The sequence below is a fragment of the Pelodiscus sinensis genome, chromosome 4 (genome assembly GCF_049634645.1).
Source record: "Pelodiscus sinensis isolate JC-2024 chromosome 4, ASM4963464v1, whole genome shotgun sequence".
In the NCBI taxonomy this organism is placed as follows: Eukaryota; Metazoa; Chordata; order Testudines; family Trionychidae; genus Pelodiscus; species Pelodiscus sinensis.
Genome location: NC_134714.1, coordinates 26,634,319 through 26,655,011, shown reverse-complemented (window position 1 = coordinate 26,655,011; position 20,693 = coordinate 26,634,319). Strand labels below are relative to the sequence as shown.

Here is a 20,693-nt window from a genome sequence, read left to right as displayed (position 1 = left end):
ATTGTCTGTAATCCCAGGGACAGATTCTGCAAGGTGCTAATGGTTTCTTGAGCACTCTCAGCTCCTGCTGAACTCAGTAGAAGTTTAGGATACCCAATCCCTTGCAAGGTCAAGGTCTGTGGTCACTAATATACTCTCTAGGGGTACGTCTACACTGCATCCCTAGTTCGAACTAGGGATGCAAATGGAGACAACTGAAGTAGTTAATGAAGCGGGGATTTAAATATCCCGCGCTCCATTAACATGATCTCGCCGGCGCGCTAGTTCGAATCACAGCTGATTCGAACCAGGAAGTGCGCGCCGGGACGCGTTAGTTCGGACTAAAGCCCTTAGTCCGAACTAATGTTACTCCTCATTTTTTGAGTCAGACAGACGGAGACACACAAACTCTCTCAAACATATAGTAGATAGCTGTCCCTTTCTCCACTTCTGCCCTCTGTTGCCCCAATGGGGTTATAGTTGTCCCAGGCTTCATCTCTGGATCCTTGCTGCCATCTGTGGTCATTATAGGGTATAACTGCCCCTGCTGGCAGAGCCCTCCCACATTCTAGGCACATCCCATTATTCTGGCACAACCAAAGCCTTGCCATGGTTTAAGTTATGATCAGAGGAAGCTATGCACCAAATTTGGTGCTCCTAGCTCTTACTGTTTAGGACGGGGTGGGGCAATAATTTTTTGAGTGGCCCTGGGCTGCACCAGAAGGTGCGGGGCCTCAAAAGAAAAGGCCAGAGAATTTGCCAGACTAGAGGAGGTCAATATTGTCTAGCAGTATTATAGAATCATAGAATCATAGGACTGGAAGGGACCTCGAGAGGTCATCGAGTCCAGTCCCCCGCCCTCAAGGCAGAACCAAGCTCCGTCTACACCATCCCTGGCAGATGTCTATCTAACTTGTTCTTAAATATCTCCAGAGAGGGAGATTCCACCACCTCCCCTTGGCAATTTATTCCAATATTTGACCACCCTGACAGTTAGGAATTTTTTCCTAATGTCCAATCTAAACCTCCCTTGCTGCACTTTAAGCCCATTACTCCTTGTCCTGTCCTCAGAAACCAAGAGGAACAAATTTTCTCCTTCCTCCTTGTGACACCCTTTTAGATATTTGAAAACCGCTATCATGTCCCCCCTTAATCTTCTTTTTTCCAAACTAAACAAGCCCAGTTCATGAAGCCTGGCTTCATAGGTCATGTTCTCTAAACCTTTAATCATTCTTGTCGCTCTTCTCTGTACCCTTTCCAATTTCTCCACATCTTTCTTGAAATGTGGCGCCCAGAACTGGACACAGTACTCCAGCTGAGGCCTAACTAGTGCAGAGTAGAGCGGCAGAATGACTTCACGAGTTTTGCTTACAACACACCTGTTGATACAACCTAGAATCATATTTGCTTTTTTTTGCAACAGCATCACACTGTTGACTCATATTCAACTTGTGGTCCACTATGACCCCTAGATCCCTTTCCGCCATGCTCCTTCCTAGACAGTCGCTTCCCATCTTGTATGTATGGAACTGATTGTTCCTTCCTAAGTGGAGCACTTTGCATTTCTCTTTATTAAACTTCATTCTGTTTACCTCTGACCATTTCTCTAACTTGCTAAGGTAATTTTGAATTATGTCCCTATCCTCCAAAGAAGTTGCAACCCCACCCAGTTTGGTATCATCTGCAATCCCTTCCACTGCTTACTGAGCTTTTAGAAGACATTTAGGGTAAATTAGAGCTAAATAACAGCACAGAACACTGAGAGCCAGCACTGTGGCTGAAAACAAACTTTATGCGACTATGGGAAACTTGGCCACACCCATAAGTGGACATCTGGCTAATGAAAATCATGCCAGATGATGGATGTTGCCAGACCAGAGTGGTGGACTAGAGAGGTTCAACCTGTATTTCCTAGGTCTAATGATAATTTCAAAGATGTTATTCTGTTCTGTATGTTTACTGGATCAGAGTTGTAGAGCTGTAAAATTGTAGCTATAGTAATCTTTTATGAAGAGTCTATACAAGTAAAAAAGTTTCTGCTTCAAAAGAGAATTCAATTTTCTTATCCTGAACTGCAAAGTGATTCAAACAGTACACTATTAGTATAATAGCACTAAGGAGGAATTAAAGAGCACCCTACAATCTAGTCATATATGCCCAACACAGGCTGAGATGTTTAAAACATTTTATTAATCTCGATAGTACGAACTGTAGGCTTAACTGTGGCTACTCTCAAAGGGGTGCCTCGCAGCCTCACTAAATAGCAGCAGCAATTGAGGATGCATGGTGTCCCTAAGGGGAATGAGGTTTCGAAAATGGCCATAGATTCACAGAGCTGAAGGCCAGAACAGTCCAGCATGATCATCTGTATCCTTCAGATTCCATATACCAGGCTTGTCTTTTAAGGGCCTGATCTTGAACTCACTGCAATGGGTGGGAACTCTGCCACTGATTCACTTGACTGTCTCATCCGGCTTTTTGACAACAGAGGAGAAAACTCAGAGTGCATGGTGTTAGCTAGTGCCCTCACCAGGGACACAAGCCTACTCCTGACACTGCTTCTAGAGGAGATTTGTAAATCTCTTCATACCAAACGGGGCTAGTAGGAAAAATTTGATTTTTTAACACTTTCAAAGGGTAAAGGGAAGTGGGGATGAGAAGAGGCTCCCACATGAGCAACTGCAAAGAACTCCTATTGACTTGAGCAGGCGAGGAAGCGCTTTTAAAACGCTCGAGCCCGATTCCGCAATTGTCAGGGTTTGGCCGCCGTTGCAAATCACGTAGGGGGAGCTCAAATCCTGCGAGCCAGTGAGTGAAGCAAGACGGGATGGGGACAGACAGGTGCCAGAGCACTAATCAGCTGCTACAGAGGGATCTGTGTAGGGAAGTTTCTGATTTGCCTTTTGTTTTGGCGGGGGGAGCCTCAGACCTGCTCCCTCTCCGCCCCCGACCAGCCTGCTGCGGAGGAAGGGGAGAGGCTGGGACCTGAGCGGCTCTGAAGAGCGAGCGGGACTGGAGCCCGCGGCTTCTCGACCGCAGTCAACTTGCAGCGAGCACTTTCCAAACTCTCCTGCCTGCAGAGCAGCAGCGGCAGCGAACGAGCGAGCGCGCACCCGGGCCCCGGCCCCAGCCCGGCCCCACTCGCTTTGCTGCCGCTCACCTAATCTCAGCCCGAAATCTCCGGCACTGTGCAAGCGCAGCCCCCAGGTGCCGAGCTCCACGCGGGCTGCAGTGCCAGACCGGCCGCAGCGGGAGGGGGCGGTCGGGCTGGTTGCGATCGCGGGAGCGCTCGCTGCCCGCCCGCTCGGCTCCTTATCGTGCCCGATCGCGCCTCGGCTTCCTGCCTTCCCAGCCCGGCTCCCGCCGCAGGGAGGAAGGCAGGGGCTCGGGGGTAGGGCGTAGCAGCCACTGGGTGTAGGTGGCGCAGGGCCCCCTGGCTACCAGGCAGAGGGAAGAGCTGGCAGCGGCGCCAGCGCTGGCAAGCGGAGGGCTGGCAGCAGTAGCCCAGCGCTGCTCAAGTGGCCACGGGCAGCCTCAGATGCCGGAGCCAGCGCTGGGCCAAGGGGCAGGCCGCAGCGGGCCCTGCTTCGGCCTCGAAAGTCCCCGCACGGGGCCGGGGAGTTGAGGTCCGCTGCTTTCGGTGACGCCGGCAGCCGAAGGGCTGGCTGCTTGTGGCCATTCAGGTCCCTCTATAGTGTTTCACAGGCCCGGGGGAGAAGTGTTCAGCTGAGCTCCACGTTTCACTGTTCTGCCTGGCTTTGGCCGAGAGAAGCCTCAACTCCCTCGTTGCCTCTTAGCTGATAAACTCCCCGTTCTCTGTCCCCAAAGCTGTTCTGTGATTGCTTGCAGGTGGCACCTCGGCCAGGTTGCCTTTCACGTGGAGTGGAAGTGGGCTGCTGTACTCACTCATACAGAACTTAGCTCTGCAAGCCCTAAGCCCCAGTGGAGTCAAACTGGCGTTTCATGTGAGTAATCCCTTGAAGGATTGGGTCCATATTTAATAATGCTTTCAGAGCTATAAATCAGTGACTAATAATACTAGAAAGCTATTAGTTAAGCCTATGGAGACTCCCCTATCTCTATGCAACTGTTACACTAATGATGAGTGGGGTGGAGTGCAAAACAGACACATGATTCCTATTGAAATGCATTGGAGAATGTGATACTGGAGGGATGGAAAGCAGGTTTTTTAAGGGAAAAAAGGCAGACCACGACATTGTGTTGGTGAAACAAATTTTGTTTCAATAGAGGTACCAAGGAAAAAAACCTCAGTTTGCAGGGAAAACTAATTTTTGGCACATTCAGCTGTGAAAGGGTGAGAAAGGTGTCCACTGCCTCTAGTGTCATCTGAAATTCTCAGCTTCAAGTTTAAAAAAGCACCTCGCAGTGGAGGAATAAAACCGAGTAGAAGTTAATACTAAATAAGAGAGAAAAATAGACTAGGAAAGGCAGAATGAGAATGATGAGGAACAAATGTTTTGAAAGAATAAAATGAAAAGAACATTAAAACACTTCTTAAATAATAAAGAAATGGTATTGGAGACAACAGACACTGAGAAGAGGCCAATGGGAAGATAACAACTGTGGGCTGGATTCTGTGAAGTTCTGAGCACCCTCCATCCCTGCTGAACTCACTCACCAGGCAAAAAGAGAGGGTAAAAAGCAGAATGCAGGAAGAGCAGGAGGAACAACATTCCACAATTTTAGTAGATGGCTTTCTGCTAGATGGTAATGGATAGCCCTGGTGCTACTGTGAGAACTGTATGAGTGTGGATTCTGCTTGTGTGGTTCTTGCTGCAACAGGATCTTGGTTTATATTACCATAGGCCCTAATTCCACAGATACTGCACATAAGGAATTCACTTTGACAGTTGGCTGTAGGAGGAATGCACATTCAGCTCGCAACTAAGTATGTACATATAGGCCTGCAATCTGATCAGTGCCGGCAGAGTGTTGCATCTGGGCAGACTCCCTCTGAAGTCTTGTTGCCTTGCCTGTATGGATCCGCTGCAGTTTTGGGGCCACAGAATGCATATATATAATATCTAAATATTATCCAGCAGCTGTTGTAATTTTTCTTCTCACTTATCCTCCCCAGTGTTACAGAGACCTAATTGATGTCCTGCTCCATGCCCTGGGAGCTGCTGTCATTGCACCAAATAAGGTCATAAAAGAAGTAAAATCTCAATTTTTGTTAACCTCTGTATGGTGAAGGTACTAATCTTGTTGCATGAATATGGATGATAGTTTGCTATGAATATGGAAAAGATTGTGGAGAGATGGGTCAGTGTTTAACATTAACTGCTCTTAACCTTTCCACTGCTTTTGATCCTACCACAAAATGATACATAGGAGGGTCAGCCTTGGCTGCCTTTCTGCAAAATGCCATTAGTCATTTCTTGCCACACATGTTTGCCCTGGAGCCATGTTTGCCACCCTATATAATTATTATAAGACTCTTATAATTGTATTTGAAATTCTAGGTTGACACTTATGTCATAGTACCGTGGCATAGTATTATGTTTAATTTCTCTTTTGTTCAGGTCATTTAATATACAGAAGAATTTTATACTCAAAGGAAGATCCCACATATCTCTTCCTTACCATTACTAGCTACAGGTACCTCCCCTACCTGCTGGAACCACGAATTAATTTTTTTAAAAGCATGCATGTGTTTGCGTGCTCATAATAGAAAGTGAGCAAACAACTCAGTTCACATATTGTCTTTTAAGACTTAATAAAAGTAAACGTACATAATTTCCACCATAAACTCAACAGCCCACTAATAACAGGCCATGATGCTAAATGGTCTCTGACACTTTAGTAAGCTTGTGCTCTTTACATCTGATAGTGGTCACTGGGTCCACACACACAGGGAATTCTGCATGCAGCTAGCTACCCTATTACTAATCCTCACATGGACAAGCTGGGTCCCATGTCTCTTTAATAGTGACCTTCCCTTCCCCCGGGGTATTGGGAACGCTGGAGTTTGGATTGGACTGGCTGGAGTTGGTGCTTCCATCCTGGATAGGAAAGGGATGGGAAAAATGCATGTTGTCCCTGCATTGGCCCTACGAGATAACACAGGCAAGGTATTGCAGCGCATGCTGTATTACCATGAGTTTTGTGGTGGGGGGGGTTCCGAGGCAGCCTCTAACTGGACAGTCTTCTGCAGTGTAGCTTAATGACACCCATTTTCGTGGGAATTTAAGGCAGGGGTGATGGGGACATTGGGTCTCCTGAGCTGCTGTTGAAGGCACAGAGTCTCTGCATGGATGACTCCAGCCTGTTAGGTGATTTGTGGGATTAAGTTGACAGCGAGACCTGTCAGCTCATGCCTCAGGGCAGGTGATCTGGCCCCATTTTTGGGAAATGTGTGGGATGGAAGCATTAGTAGGACCGTAACACAGGAAGAAAAATTACCTTTCAGACTTGTTGACACATTCTGGTAGCTCATGGTGGATCCTGGTAGTTGGGTTATTAGGTATAAAATTCTGCAGAGTATATTGGACTCCTGTGAAATGAATTCACACAATCTTTGCTTTGTTGGTCACCCTTTGCTGAGTCACATACTGTGAGGATTCCTGCAAGGTCTCATCTGTTTCCTCCTATTTCACATCTGGACCTATGTTTTCAATTTGCAGCAGATTTGCCTGCTGAAAACTCCCATCTAAATTCTTACGGCACGTCTACACTGCAGGACAAAAGTCAAATTAGGATATGTAACTTCAGCTAAATCAATTGTGTAGCTGATGTCGAAATAGCTTAATTTGGCTTTTGGTGCTATCCACACAGCAGAAAGTTGAAGGAAGAACACTTTTCCTTCGACTTCCCTTACTCCTCGTGTTACAGGAGTCGGAGTGAGAAGACCTCGACCTTGAAATTATTTTAAAGGATAGCGGCTTGTGGTTTCTGATGTGCGCTATATTATTTCAAAATAGTGTCAGTTATTCTGAAATAATGTTGCTGTGTAGATGTACTCTTTGGTTGCGCATCATACTTTAATGCTTCTGCAGGGTTCTCAGTGCTTTTTACAGATATGAAGTATGGGTGTATTTTTCAACATGCCTATGAAAAAGGCAATCATTATGTCCTATTTACTGATGGGATAGTTGGAGCATGGAGAGCTTGGGCCTGTTTTTCAGATGTGATGAGCATCCACAGTCCCAGATGAAATTGATGGGAGCTATAGATGCTGCACAAAGCTGTTTAGGGAGTCAATGTCAGAGTTGGGTATAGAACCAAAGAGAATGTACTCCCGGTCCCTGCTCTAACCTATCCTTGTTATGCACTGTCCTTCTTGTATTCATGTGTTTTACCTGTGTATTTAGCTATTTATTTTCTGTACTGTTGATTTGTAGGATTATCTGATCATGTGGGACCTGCTAGTGATAGGAATAGTACTATGCTCAATTAAATGATGATTATTATTTATACCTAGGGGCTCTAGTCAGGGATTAGGGCCCATTACAACAGAACAAAAACAAATGCTGTTCATGCCCTAGAGGGCTCCCAATCTAGGATTAAGACTAGGTGCAACAGAGAATAGCATTGGGGCGAGAAACAAGTTAACAGCAAATGGGCATGTTTGTGAAAATGAGTAGTCTCTGGGTGCCCACAGGGGGCTGTCAACCTAAGCAATGCCAGACGGCAGTGAAAGATTAACGGCTAGGCAGTTAATTGTAGCTCAAGCCAGGAATCTGCTTGCTGTTTTCTACAGGTGGATGTGTGTGATCTACTTTGTCTGGGTTTTAAGTGATGGTGGAACAATATTGCTCTGGCTACTTATTTAATAATATTTATATCATGGTGGTGCCAACATGCTGTAGTTAGGTTTTCCCTAAGATTCTGTACAAACATATGAAGACATGGTCCTTGGTTTAAAGAGCTTAAAATCTGAGACCAGTGATGGGGGAGAGTAATACATATATAATCACTTGATGCCCAATCAAAATCAAGGCACTATTGTGCATTGATTGTACAGACACCATGAAAGAGAGACCTCTGCTCTGAAGAGTTTACTGTCTAACTAGCCAAGACAGACTGGAGTGGGAAGGGAAACAGAGGTGAAATGACTTTCCCAAATTAATTGATAGAGTCAGGGCTAGAACTCAGTCTGATGAGACCCAATCCACATAGCCACATTGCTCTCCTCTTAGGAGAGTCTATCCAGTTTTGATTTAAATAGTTGCAAAAAATAACGTGTTTTGGAGTATTCTAAAATAAATGTTAACTATACCGTCTGCCCTTCAATGTAGCCATCATTAATTAGTTGATTTCTTATGTGCATTACAGCTGAGTTGTATTTTATGGCTAGACTTCAAAGAAGAATGGGTAATCACCTCACAGCTCAGGTCAGAGCAAGTGGTCCTCAGGTATGGGGCAGGATGAGGAGCAGCTTGCTAGGGCATTGTGGGTGAGGTGCTAAAGGTCAGAAGGGGGAAATTCACTAAGAGACAAGAGTAGACAAGGAAGGGCAGAATCATAAGGCGCTTTAAAGGGGAGGCTAAGAAGCGTGAACCTATTGCCATGAAACTAGGAGCGAGTCACTTGGAATGGGTGATGTGGTCAGAGTAGGCAAAGAATATAATGATCAAATGAAAAAACAAAACAGGACTCTTTTCTGATAAACTCCAAAAGCACAAATTGGCAGAACACCACTGCCTCTGAAACTTTTTAGAAGCTAAGCAATTTTTGAGGAAGAAAAAAGGCGAGAGATAGCATCCAAAATAGCATATTTTTTACAAAAATTCTGAACAGGGGCATTTGCAGTACTAAAACAGAATGTTAATTGAAATCCTGCTGTGCCAACAGGAACATTGGAAAGAGACCAGTCAGGATTAGACTAATTAAGATGTCTGAAAAAGAGAGGGGGGGGGGGGGAAGGAACCAAACCTGAACAGGTTGAATTATCATAAAGAGGAATCTACTAAATAGCTGTGATACACAGAGTATTTCTAGAATTTGTAAAACCTGAGCACCTTTCACAACATGAAATGTAACAAGATGGAAGGGAAAATTAAGGCAGTTGAAGAATAGTTGGTTTTGTCTAAAACATATATTCAAATGTGTGTCCAATGCAGTGCTGGTTTTTAGCTGTTAGCCCCTTACATTTTTATTCTGTGGAGTAATGCTCACAGCTGCTTTAAGTAAGTTTGGAGGCCCTTGCATTTCCATCCAAGTGGACTCCTTGGATGCCAGGCCACAGGATACTAATACACTGCCAATGAAGGTGTGATTGCAGCACAGTGGTCAAGCCCCACTAGCTTTAATCTAGTTGCCATTGGTAACTGTGGTAATGAAGACATGCCATCGCTGGTACACACCCACCAGATACTCTGGATACGTAGGCATTTTGCTGACCCACACTGGAGTCTGTGCTGCTATTGCTGCAATTGTAAGCTGTTCCAGCTAGATTAAAGCTAGCATTGGTATACCTACCTGCACTGCAGTCACACCTTCACTTGGGCTACGTCTAGACTGCAAGCCTTTTCCGAAAGAATCTTTCGAAAAAGCTTCTTTTGAAAGAGATTGTTTAGACAGCAACCAGTATTTTCGAAAAAGAGAGCCGCTTTTTTGAAAGAGAGCACCCAGGCATTCTGGATGCTCTCTTTTGAAAAAGCACTGTTTGCGTTCAATAATGGCTTTTTTCAAAAGAGCACTTTCAAAAAAGGCATTATTCCTTGTAAAATGAGGTTTTCTGTGGTCGAAAAAACTGCCACGTTCTTTCGATTTAATTTTAAAAGACCGTGGCAGCAATCTAGTTTTTTCGAAAAAGGGTCACTTTTTTCGAAAAACCCCTGTAGTCTAGACACACCCTTGCAGAGTAGGCATACTCTGTTGCAATCTTCTCCCTTCTCACACTGACTTGCCCTGTACTACTCTGCTTAATGTACAGAAATCTCTTGTCAGCAGGAAGGTATTTATGTAACTTACCTTGTGGCACTAGAGCATAAGTAATAAATATGTCACCAGCATTCAACTTATCTTGGTTGGGGAAGGACTGATGCAGGACACAACCTGGGTGCCCCTGGAAGTGTAAGGTTTGCAGCATTGTTTGAACTACTACTGGTGCTGTTTTAGCCTTGCAGCTTCCATAAGTGAAGCTGCTGAATTAAATTCTACACTCTTGAGAGTACATGGGAAAATATACCCTTACAAAGAAAAAGTGCCTTACTTGTGGAACAATGTATACTTCAGTCCTTAAAAAGGGAAAGAAGAGGAAAGCATTTAGTTAAGAGTAGACACATTTATTCAGTGTGAATAAATGATCCAATTAATTGAGCCTTTTTTTTTTGTTCACAAATCATTCATGACGTGATCCTGCTTCCTGCTGCCGTACTCCTTACTTTCGAGTGTTTGACAATTAGTTTATGCAAACAAATTGCAGCCTGTGGGGTTATTTTGTGAGCTGTGCTCTTCAGCTATTTGCTATTGGTGGTGTGTGATTGTTCACCATGGTCATTTGGCATTGTTTCTTCTCAGTGACCCTCATCAGATGGCTGAAGCTTTTAAAGCAGGAAAATAAGGAATTGAACAGTGGATAGAATATATTGTTGTTTGTGTGCAATTACCTTTTCTCCCAAAATTGCACATACGGGGGAGGAGAGAGGATTAGGACAAGGAGCAGCCATTCTCCAAAGATCTATAGGAACAAAAAAACTGTGAGTGCAAATGTTCACAATCTTACGTGCAGTTTGAGCGATGTATAGGCCTGGGGTGGTTGTTCTGCACAATAGTGACAATCACCATGGGCCAGATTTTCAAATGCTCAACTCCAATAGGTGGGGCCAGATTTTCCATGATCCAGTGCACTGAACAATATTTGAAAATCTGGCTGAATTCCACTTTAGTGTCTCCAGCAGAATGGAACTCTTTTGGAAATCTGATCAGCGCATACTAATTGGGGGATCAACATGATCAAAGCAGACTTCTTTCAGAACTTGAAGGAATGTCTCTGATCACTGTTTCTGTAGTATCCAAACAGCTCTCGCTTCACATTATTTTGTTTATTTGTTTACTAATACCTGACAATCCTCCTTACATCACATATGCACTCGGATTATTTATTTGGGATATTTCATCACATTATCTTATCAAATCCTTGCAAACAAGCAGGGGCATCAGTCTAAAATCTAGATATTTATGTAACATCTGAGTACCTGTATTTTTATTACTCTGATATGAAACAATGCTTAACAAAAAAGCCATAACCTTTCTAGAAAATAACAGAGACAATAAGACCCATTCTAAGCCATTTATCTAAGCAAAATGGAGTGTACAAGGTACTAAAGTAGCCTGACAACCTGTATTTAGTGTAATGATTTATTTGCTCTTTGGCAAGCTCTAACCATTTACTATTAACTATTGTAGACAAAAGGTAAGGTTGTTATTACCTAATAAAGTAAATAGTGATACTTAACAAAATAGAAGAGCTCTTCCCCTTATTTAAAATATTTTGACAGATTTAAACCAGTTAGCATTTAATCTCATTTGTTAATTATTGAAAGCAATAGTATATGTGATGAAGGCACAAAAATTTATTAGAAAACTATACATTCCAACAATATTTTTTTCTCAGCTTTCTTTTCTTAATCTGAAAATAATGTAGACATTACTTTGGAATTCTTGTGAATACTGAGGCTATTTGGAAGTAAGCTTGCTAGTTTAGATGTCTTAAAAATCAAGTAAAAAATAACAAACACACACAACCCAACCCTAATTTATATTGTTTGCTTATAATACATTGAAGCATTAGAAACAGTTTTTTGTTGCTTGGCCAAGCAGGTTGACATAAAAGAGGTAGTATAATCCAGGGGGTAGGATACTAGTTTGCAGAGCTGGCCTCAATTCTGGAGTAAGATGAGCCAAGTGAGAATTGCATCTTCATTTAAAAAAAAATGTTTCTGGCCTTCATATTTGCAGTGAAAAGCTTGCAAACGTGATAGATGCTCAGGTACATAGTAAAGTAGAAACCCAAGCCTCACTAGGTATATTTGCTTTTTAGAGATGCTGAGGATCTGGCTCTTCATTATTATATTTGTCAATGTCCAAAAGTTGTATATTCCTCAACTTTATATGTTGTAGCAACTTTTTAACAGTATGTCATAAAGCGTGGTGTCCAACCAGTTCTGAAACAGGCTACTGCCATAGCGAACTGGCCATACCAGTCAAATAGCTACATGTGGCTAGTGGCTAGCGTGTTGGACACCATTGTCATAAAGTATTATAAAAATAATTACAGAATTTGAATGATCAGTTATAGAAAATAAATGTAGTACAAATAGCACATAGTTTTAATGTTCAGTTCCATTTGAAGTCTGTGGCAATTCTGTTGTTCACATCAATGAAAGCAGGTGCAAGCTCACTGTAAGTAAATGTTGGGACTACATTTTGCTATAAACTCTGTTTTTAGACTTTGATACAATGTTGTATAAGTTTCCTGTTGGACTGAAGCTTTCCTTAATGGCTTCTACCTTTTCAGAGAAATTCCAGAGAAATTTGTTGAACCATTTTCAAGATCAGTAGTGACCTGACTCCTCAGTGGGACATTTCGATATATAAAATGTCACCTTCTAATCAATCAGTAGATCTGAGTGAATAAATTATTCACCTCTTTACACAAGTGTCCATGAGCAAATCACAAGTTCCTGAAAATATATTCATTATAGGAAATTATTAGATGGAGTTTTTCTTGAATGTGTTTATTCTGCGACTTGCAATTCCGTACCTAAAACTGAAAATTTGAACTGCTTGGCTAAGTTGTAATTGATAACACAAAGTTCCATGACATTGTTTGTGTCTTCTGTCTGGATGAACATAGCCTTGACAGTAAACTTTCTGGATAAGCATTTGGGAAGTTCAATTTTAAATTGCCTCTCTGTGACTAGTAGAGTACGGAACTTGAAGATTCACTTTCCCTGAATATTTGGGGTGTAAATCTTGGTTGCATGAGTCCTGTAGTTGTTCAAAGAGAGCTGCAAATATGAGTATAGTTTATTTATTTCTGACTTAAAAGGAATATTCATCTGATTTTTTTAATACTCTCTCAACTTTATTGCAGTTGATATTAAACTACTCAAGATAGTTAAGAAAAGAGCAGACTGTGAAGAAATAGTTGTATAGCTGCCATAGCATATGCAACGGTGCCATGGCCTAGCTGCTCTGAGTATGTACCCCATGGGTCAAGGAGGCTTTGTACTAGACTGCCCGTGTGCCTAAGTCTACGCTACTATTTTTAGTGTGCTAGTCCAGATGAGAACTGGCATGGCAATGTGTGGTGGCTGGTGGTGTAGCCATCGCCTTAGACAAGCTTTGCCTGTCTGGTTAAAAGTCTCAGAAGGGTACCAATGCTGGTCTATAAATAACAACTTTTGAAAACAAATAGTTGTGTGGCACCTTAGAGACTCACAAAAATATATAGTATCATGAGCTTTTGTAGGCAAAATATCTGGTTAAATGACTGCACTGGAAAGTATGGGAGAAGCAGAGCAGCGTAAAACAGCAGGATTCAAAGGGGTTGGGGAGAAGTTAACAAATTCCTGTGCTGTAACCATGGTCAAAGTGAGCTGTTCAGGGAATTTAAGGGTGAAATCCTGATCCCACTGAAGTCAATGAAAGTTTTACTGTTAATTTCAGTGAGACAAGGATTTTACCCTTCAAGTGGAAAGCAGTAGAGAAAATAGAATCTGAACATATATTTAATAACTGCTGCTCATGTCACTAAGCTGCAGCATCTGCCTCGGAAGCCTTAGATTCCAGACTTACAAGTAATAAAATCTTCAGAATATTAACCCTTTCAGCATTTGTTGACTGGCTCGGTCCTTTTTCATTTCATTTTAAATTTCTCCCTCCCACACTTTGTTTTTAACAAAAAAATCAAAAAAACCCACAACTAGACAGTCCCATTCTGAGTAATTACCACCCTTCTTTTACAGCCGTACAGCTCCATAAGATGAGCTATTGTATTAAATAATTAGCACATGCCATTCAGAATATTATAAGAATTATATGCAACATCAAGCAGGAACTATACGCTGACACATGACCATATTTTCCATGAAGCTGTGCTAAACAGAAATTAGTTGTTGGCAACAGGTGAACTTAAACCAAATTATGAATTGTTAAATAAAAAAAGAATGATGTAATATTTAACCATTAGCAGGGTAAAAACACTTTAAAGTTTGGAATGATTTGAACTGCAGCCTCCTTTGAACATATCCTTTGTTCATTTGCGTACACAAACATTCATCCTGTGTTTGAACACACAACTGAATTTACGTAAAAACGACATCATGATTTATAATTTATTAAGTAATTGTGGCTGAGGTGTTATTGGAAACAAAGAAAACAACTCTATTTAAATGCCAGACTCTAAAGGGATAATATGCCACAAACTTTTTAAAAAGAGATGAGAAATATTCTTTTCTCCTGGCATGTCACTAATAATACCGTTAATAATACAGATTACAAATGTGTTTATTTTTATATTGAATTTAATGCTCAGGAAGGGCACCAGATTGACAGGCCCTGGAGAGTGACGGCCTTTGTTCGCAGAACAGAGAAGAGAGAGATTGGGGCACCACAAACTTCTCTTGCCCTGCCCTGCTAGTGTGCTTCTGTTCTGACTTGTGAGGATCAGCTGCACTGACTGGGAAAAAAGTTTAATCTTCCATTCAGTCTTGGCCTGTCTTGTGGGATCACAGTGTGGGTAGGAGGTGATTGCTTTGTTGACATAGAGATATATTCACTGGGAACTGGATACCCTCATTTCATATGATCTGATTAAATACCCTGGTGCTGTAGTAATGGGGAGGAAAAGCAAGACCGAAGAGTTTTCAGGGGATAGCTTTCTGTCACTATTGACACAGACTGGGTTTGAACCCTAAGTTTGGAGGTAAGATTCTGCGGGGGAAATTTTCCAGAGTACCAAAATGGCAAAAAATCATGTGTGGTCATAGAATTAAAAGATTGTGTCATAATACAAAAGGGAGCCAAGTTAAACAGGCAAACTTAATTATGATATTTCCTGACTTGGAGTGCCTGATTTGCAACTTTAATAATGTTTTTTTAATATAGGTGGTTGTTTTTGTGTGTGTGTGTGTGTGTGTGTAATTGCTTAGGTTCTTAAAACAAACAAATTGAAAAATCAGAAATTCCATAGGGTGGCATCATACTGACCCCAACTTGGGTCATCAGCAAGGTTGAAACCATTAGATCTACCACACCTACATCTGCCACCCTGGATCCTTGTCCCAGTCCAGTTCTCCTCACCTAGCTAGTCCCAATCTCCTCGCTCAGGCTTCTCATCCCTGTCCCAGTCTCCTTGTCCAGTCAGTGCTAGTTGCTGCTTCTCTCCCCTACATTTGCCTCTAGTCATTTTCCCCACCTCACCCCCATTCCCTGCCCCTACTGGCTTCCAGTCCCCATCTGCCTTTCAAGGCTGTTGTCCAATCTCAGTGCTTCCTACCCCTCAGTTCCTTACGCCAACATTTTGATCCAGCTTGTCCTCTTTCCTGGTATATTGGCTTTTTATCAGATCTGCCTGTCCTCCCCCCAGCTCCTTCCTGCCGCACAGTGATTCTCCTTCCCTGTCTCCTTGACCAGCCAGTTGCTGTCTCTCTCCCTCGCCATTTCCCACTCATTCCATTTTCTTCTCCCCGTCCTCATCTTGACAGGGTACATTCTCAATTTCTGCCTCTTGCCAGCCTTTGTGTCCCGATCTACTTCCCCTGCCTCCTCACCTCCACAATGGTCTGACTCTTATCCTTTCTATGTTTGAATCAGGCAGCTTTTTCCTCCATGTTGCCTGGGCCCAGGCTGTAGGTTCATTGAGGTTACAGAAGAGGCTTTCTCTCTTGTTTTCATTTCAGCTGCCTGGACAAGCTTCAGTTGCAGAGAAATTCCTGTTCAGTCCCAGGCTGGACCATGAGTAGTGCAGATGGAATGAATCTTCAGGGAATTTATCTCCTGAAATCTAAGAAGGCCATACCGAGAATGTGAAAACTGCAGTTTTTCAAAGACTTTTAGTTTGGCCAATTTTGCCGATTTTCATGGTGGCAGCAAAAGGCACCTCCCTGACCCAAACAGTCACACTCTTGCCAAATTTTAGACTCTTGCTTCAGAAGATGGGAGTGCTGAAGGATGCCAGATTTGTTGAAGTGGGCAAAACAGTGTATTTTTCACAGCCTTGCTCTCAAAAATAGCTGTGCCATTTTGGCTGAAATTAAATAACAGTAATTGCAGTAATCACCCCGAAGCAAACACCCAACATGGAAAATTTTAACCTAGATGGTTTAAGTTTGTCAAAGTTATAAGCAGCTGTCAGCAGCATCTTATAATGGGAAGTGCTGGGCAACCTTAATAATCTGTGGTGTTACCAGCCCTATTTATAATAATGGTTCTGGGTGCTCCATGAGTTTGTTATAATGCATTGCACAGGCTCATGGATTTGAATCAGAACTTGCAATCCTCAGCAAAAAATTGTAGGTGATTACAATTCTGCTGTAGAGGAAATGGCCGTGGATCAAACACATCATTCTTTAAACCATCCTGCTGAACTGTTCCTGCCAGAAAAGGGATAGAAATAGTTGTGGATGTTTGATGAGTTGGGTATCACTTTTGTAATTTTATTTTTAATAGCGCCTATCTAGGGCTTTGCTGGATATGGATGTACTTTTGATCATTGAAAGTTCATTTTGTGAATATATTCTGCACGCATTTCTTTGTGTGTGTTTGTGTGTTGTAAGTGAATGAAACTAAATTATAATTCATGCTCTCTGCTGCTCTTACAACATCTCAAGCCATGAAGTTTCACATGGATTTATTGATACTTTGAAAAATATGTAAAAATAAATAATCAGCTGTCACTCTCCATATATGTGCTCTGTTTTCTTTAACATTCTTGTGTCAGATTCTATAAACTCCAGTGAGAGTCTCTGTGTGCAGAGTGAGATTTGGCAGCTTTAATGACAACCATTAACACTTCTGGCAAAAAATGTTTTGAAAACCCTGATATAACAAATCCTTTGGAGTTTTAGAAATAAAGTGGTTCAAGGTGGCTTAGTCCATGGAAAACACGTTTTCCAGTATGCTGCACAAACAGCTGTAGGGCCAGCCTGTTTGTGCTGTATATAAAACTCCATGGTGAAACCATCTTTCAGTAGTGAGGAAATTAATACAGTGAGTCCATTTCAACTGTCTGCATCTGTAGCTACAGTTTTACAAGGCAGTATATTTATTTTACATATTTTTAAGTTAGGGACATTTTTTGGACTTCCTTTCCCTTTTCTCTTCTCCTCCTTATCTAATTTAACATTCCTGATCTTTATGCCCTGAAGAACTAAGGGCCAGTGTCTGATCTCAGTCATCGTGGTATAAAACTCAATTAGAACCAGTATTTTGTGATCAGAATTGGGTTCAGAGTTTTATATACAGAGAAGGTTGTTACAGAAGCCAGGAATACAGATTTAAGGTTGATTCCAGGCTAAATTTTTTGCTGAGGAAGATTACATTTGCTGATTATTTGTTGATTGCTGCATAAGGCCCAGACAGCATAATTCAGTTAGAGTATTTCCCTGAAAGTTACATGAAACTGCTTCTGATTCAGTTTAGAAGATCTTTCTATATCAACTCGTTTTTACATGTGGGGTTTGATCCAGTTCCCTTTTGTGTCAGTGGAAAGATCCCAACTGTCAGGCATGTGGTTAATGTTAAACTAACATTAAATAAAGCTTTGTGCTGGGGGAAAAAGAATCTCTGACTGTGCATTGTAGAGCAGGATGTTGGATTATCTCTGATTATCCTGATCCTTCCAGCAAAAAGCATAAATGTGCTTCAGATGATGATAGTCCCAGTTTGTCAATTGCAGTGAGGCACCTTGAACCAACAACTCCCGCAGTTAAGATGTAATATAGCTTTACTGTAAAATTGCTCCTAAAAGTATAATTGATTCAAAATGATCTGAACACATAACTAGTCATGTAAATGAATCATTCTGCCATAATTTCCTTTATATTATCCCAGTTCTGGTTGTTCTTATCCCTCTTTAAACTGGTTGTGTCTTATCAAAACTAGATTGCAAGGCAGTAGGGCATTAGCGTAGAAAACATTGTCAAGTCCAAGAATTAAAAAAATCATAAGATTAAAAAATGTGGGGTTCTTTTTATTTGCTTTCTGGTGTTGGGAAGTTTAGGGGTTCAAACTTTTCTCAGCAGCCAGGAAGTCTGGATGTTTACTTTTTCTTTTTAAGGAAATCTGAGATTCTTAGGTGATAACCTGTTGCCTACAACTGGCACTTTGATGAGATACCAGATGTTACCCACCACTGTCTTATTGCTAGTATTGTAACCTGTGGTCTGTGGGCCACATGTGGCCCAGCAGGGTTTTATGAATGGCTTGTGAGACATTTTATTTACCATTGCCCATGTACAGGGTTGTCAGATTCTGCTGGTTTCCATCTGCGTAGTATTTTTACTTACCAGTATTTCTTAGTGACACACCTAATGCAGGGGCACATGAAGTGAGCTGCATGCTGACTGGATATAACATTAACTGTGAAAGCTGTGAACTCCCTCTTTGTCCAGTCATAACGCTGCTACGGTTCAGTTGGCACACCCTGAAAATTCCACTTATGCAAAGCACATTTAGCAAAACGATCCTATTCTGGGAGACCATCTTAGTTATGACAATCTTGCGGCCCACTGAGATGGAGAGCCACTCATGTGGCCCACTCACCAGCCTAGGTTCCCCATCGCTTTAATAAGAGCATGAGATTTGGCAACATTGGAGGGATATTCTGGTTGAGATCCTCACTTCTGTTGTCATTATGCCAGGTAAAATCTTGGCTCAACCTAAAGGATTCTTAAAAGCCCTATCTTCTTCTGAGTGGTATAAGACAGTCCTAATATTGCTTTCTCAGGATGCCAATTCAAGCCCCATTGTAGGGGCATACTGGAGATAGGAGGAGGTACATCCTCTGAGGGTTGTTGTAATTTAAATAGGTCTCCAAGATTGTAGCATTTATGGTGGGGATCTCTCTAGCCCAGCACTGGAAGGGCACAAAGATTGCTTAAAGCATTTTAGCTGCCTTTCCTTTGGGCTGTAGGGTTCCTCACTCTGCGTTTGTGTTATAGTAGCACCCAGAGGACTCTGCAGTGTACAAACACTAAGTAACGGTAATGAGAGATGGGACTGAATAGAAATCAGATTCAAATGCTCCTAGTGTCAGGAAGTTCAGATCTGATTCTAACTTTACGACTGCAGCATATCTTCCATATTGTTAGACTCCAATTATGAGTGAATCATTAGGGTGAGAGCTCCTAGAATGAGTTATTTTCTTTTGGGGAGAAAAATGGTAGATAGAACCATACATGACTATTAACCAGGATGTACAGGGATGGTGTCCCTAGCCTCCATTTGCCAGACGTTGAGAATGGGTGACCGGAAATGTAATCATTCAGTGATTCCGTTCCTGGTTCTGAAGCACCTGACATTGGCCAGTATTAAGGATGTTAAGTATCGGGTAGCTGAGTAATCGAATAGTCGATGCATTTTTGCATGGACTATTTGATTAGTCAGTAGGGTGTCTTCGCCTTTGAAGTGTAGCAACAGCTTTAGGGTTGTTGCTACACTTCAGAGGTGAAAGCGCCAAAGCCTGGGGTGAGCTGGGGACTCCCCTGCTAACCCAGGGTTCTGTGAGTCACTTGGGCTTTGAAATGCTTTTCAAAGCGGCAGCGCCGCACGGAGCCCACAGTCAGCGAGGGGGAGTCCCCAGCTGATCCCAGGATCCAAGTGGCATTGCCACTTAGAAATGCTGCGAAGAGCCCGACGCTGGGATTCCTGTGGCATTTCAAAGCAGCAGCACTGTACGGAGCCCGGTGTCGGCTGGGGAGTCCCCAACTGGTCCCGGGCTCCACAGGGCGCTGCCACTTTGAAATGCTGTGAAGAGCTGCTGACCCCAAGCTCTGTGCGGTGCTGCTGCTTTGAAGTACCAATGTCTTCTCTCTTTCCCCCACCCCTTTGCTGCCTCTATCTGATAGAAGCAGCAAGGGGCAGGGAAGCGACTAGTCGACTATCTGATAAGCATTTGCGTAGCGGATAGTCGACTAGTCCTTCACATCCCTAGCCAGTATCAGATTATAGGATATTGAGCTCGCTGTACCTTTAGTCTGACCAACATGGCTGTTCTTATGTGGTCAAGGTTGGAAAAAACAGTAACATCTGTTGTACAACATTTACCGGTATTTAGTGGCACCACTTTCAGAATGCAGCTAAAATACTTCTCTCACAAATATTATGTTTGGCTTAGTTAGTGAAATCCTCCCTTCCAGGGCGTTTAAAGTCTTGTATTTGGGAATGTCATTGAAAAGTGCTAGCCTAGCTAAATGTCACTCTACATCACCACAAGATAGGGACAGTCTTTCTAGTCAGTCTTACTTGTATGAAAACAGTCTTTCAAGGTAGTTTAACTTACTATATTTGGAAAGCACTTCTGCCTGCTACACCTTGGGCTGTGTCTGGACTGCGGGGTTTTTTCGAAAAAAGTAGCCTTTTTTTGAAAAAACTTCACCTGCGTCTAGACTACAGCCGTGTTCTTTCTAAATTAAATCAAAAGAACGCGGCTTTTCTTTCGACGGCGGTACTCCTCATTTCACGAGGAAGAATGCCTTTTTTCGAAAGTGCTCTTTCGAAAAAAGGCGTTCTTGAATGCGAAG

General features: G+C 42.4%; 1 long non-coding RNA gene across 1 annotated transcript; it reads left to right on the top strand.

Moving 5' to 3' along the window:
* Positions 1-2,746: 2,746 nt before the first annotated feature.
* Positions 2,747-16,854, top strand: LOC102446361 (uncharacterized). The gene is made up of 4 exons (XR_332123.4): positions 2,747-3,186; positions 3,829-3,944; positions 5,078-5,143; positions 15,852-16,854. It is a non-coding gene; the product is annotated as an uncharacterized LOC102446361 (long non-coding RNA).
* Positions 16,855-20,693: the final 3,839 nt, after the last annotated feature.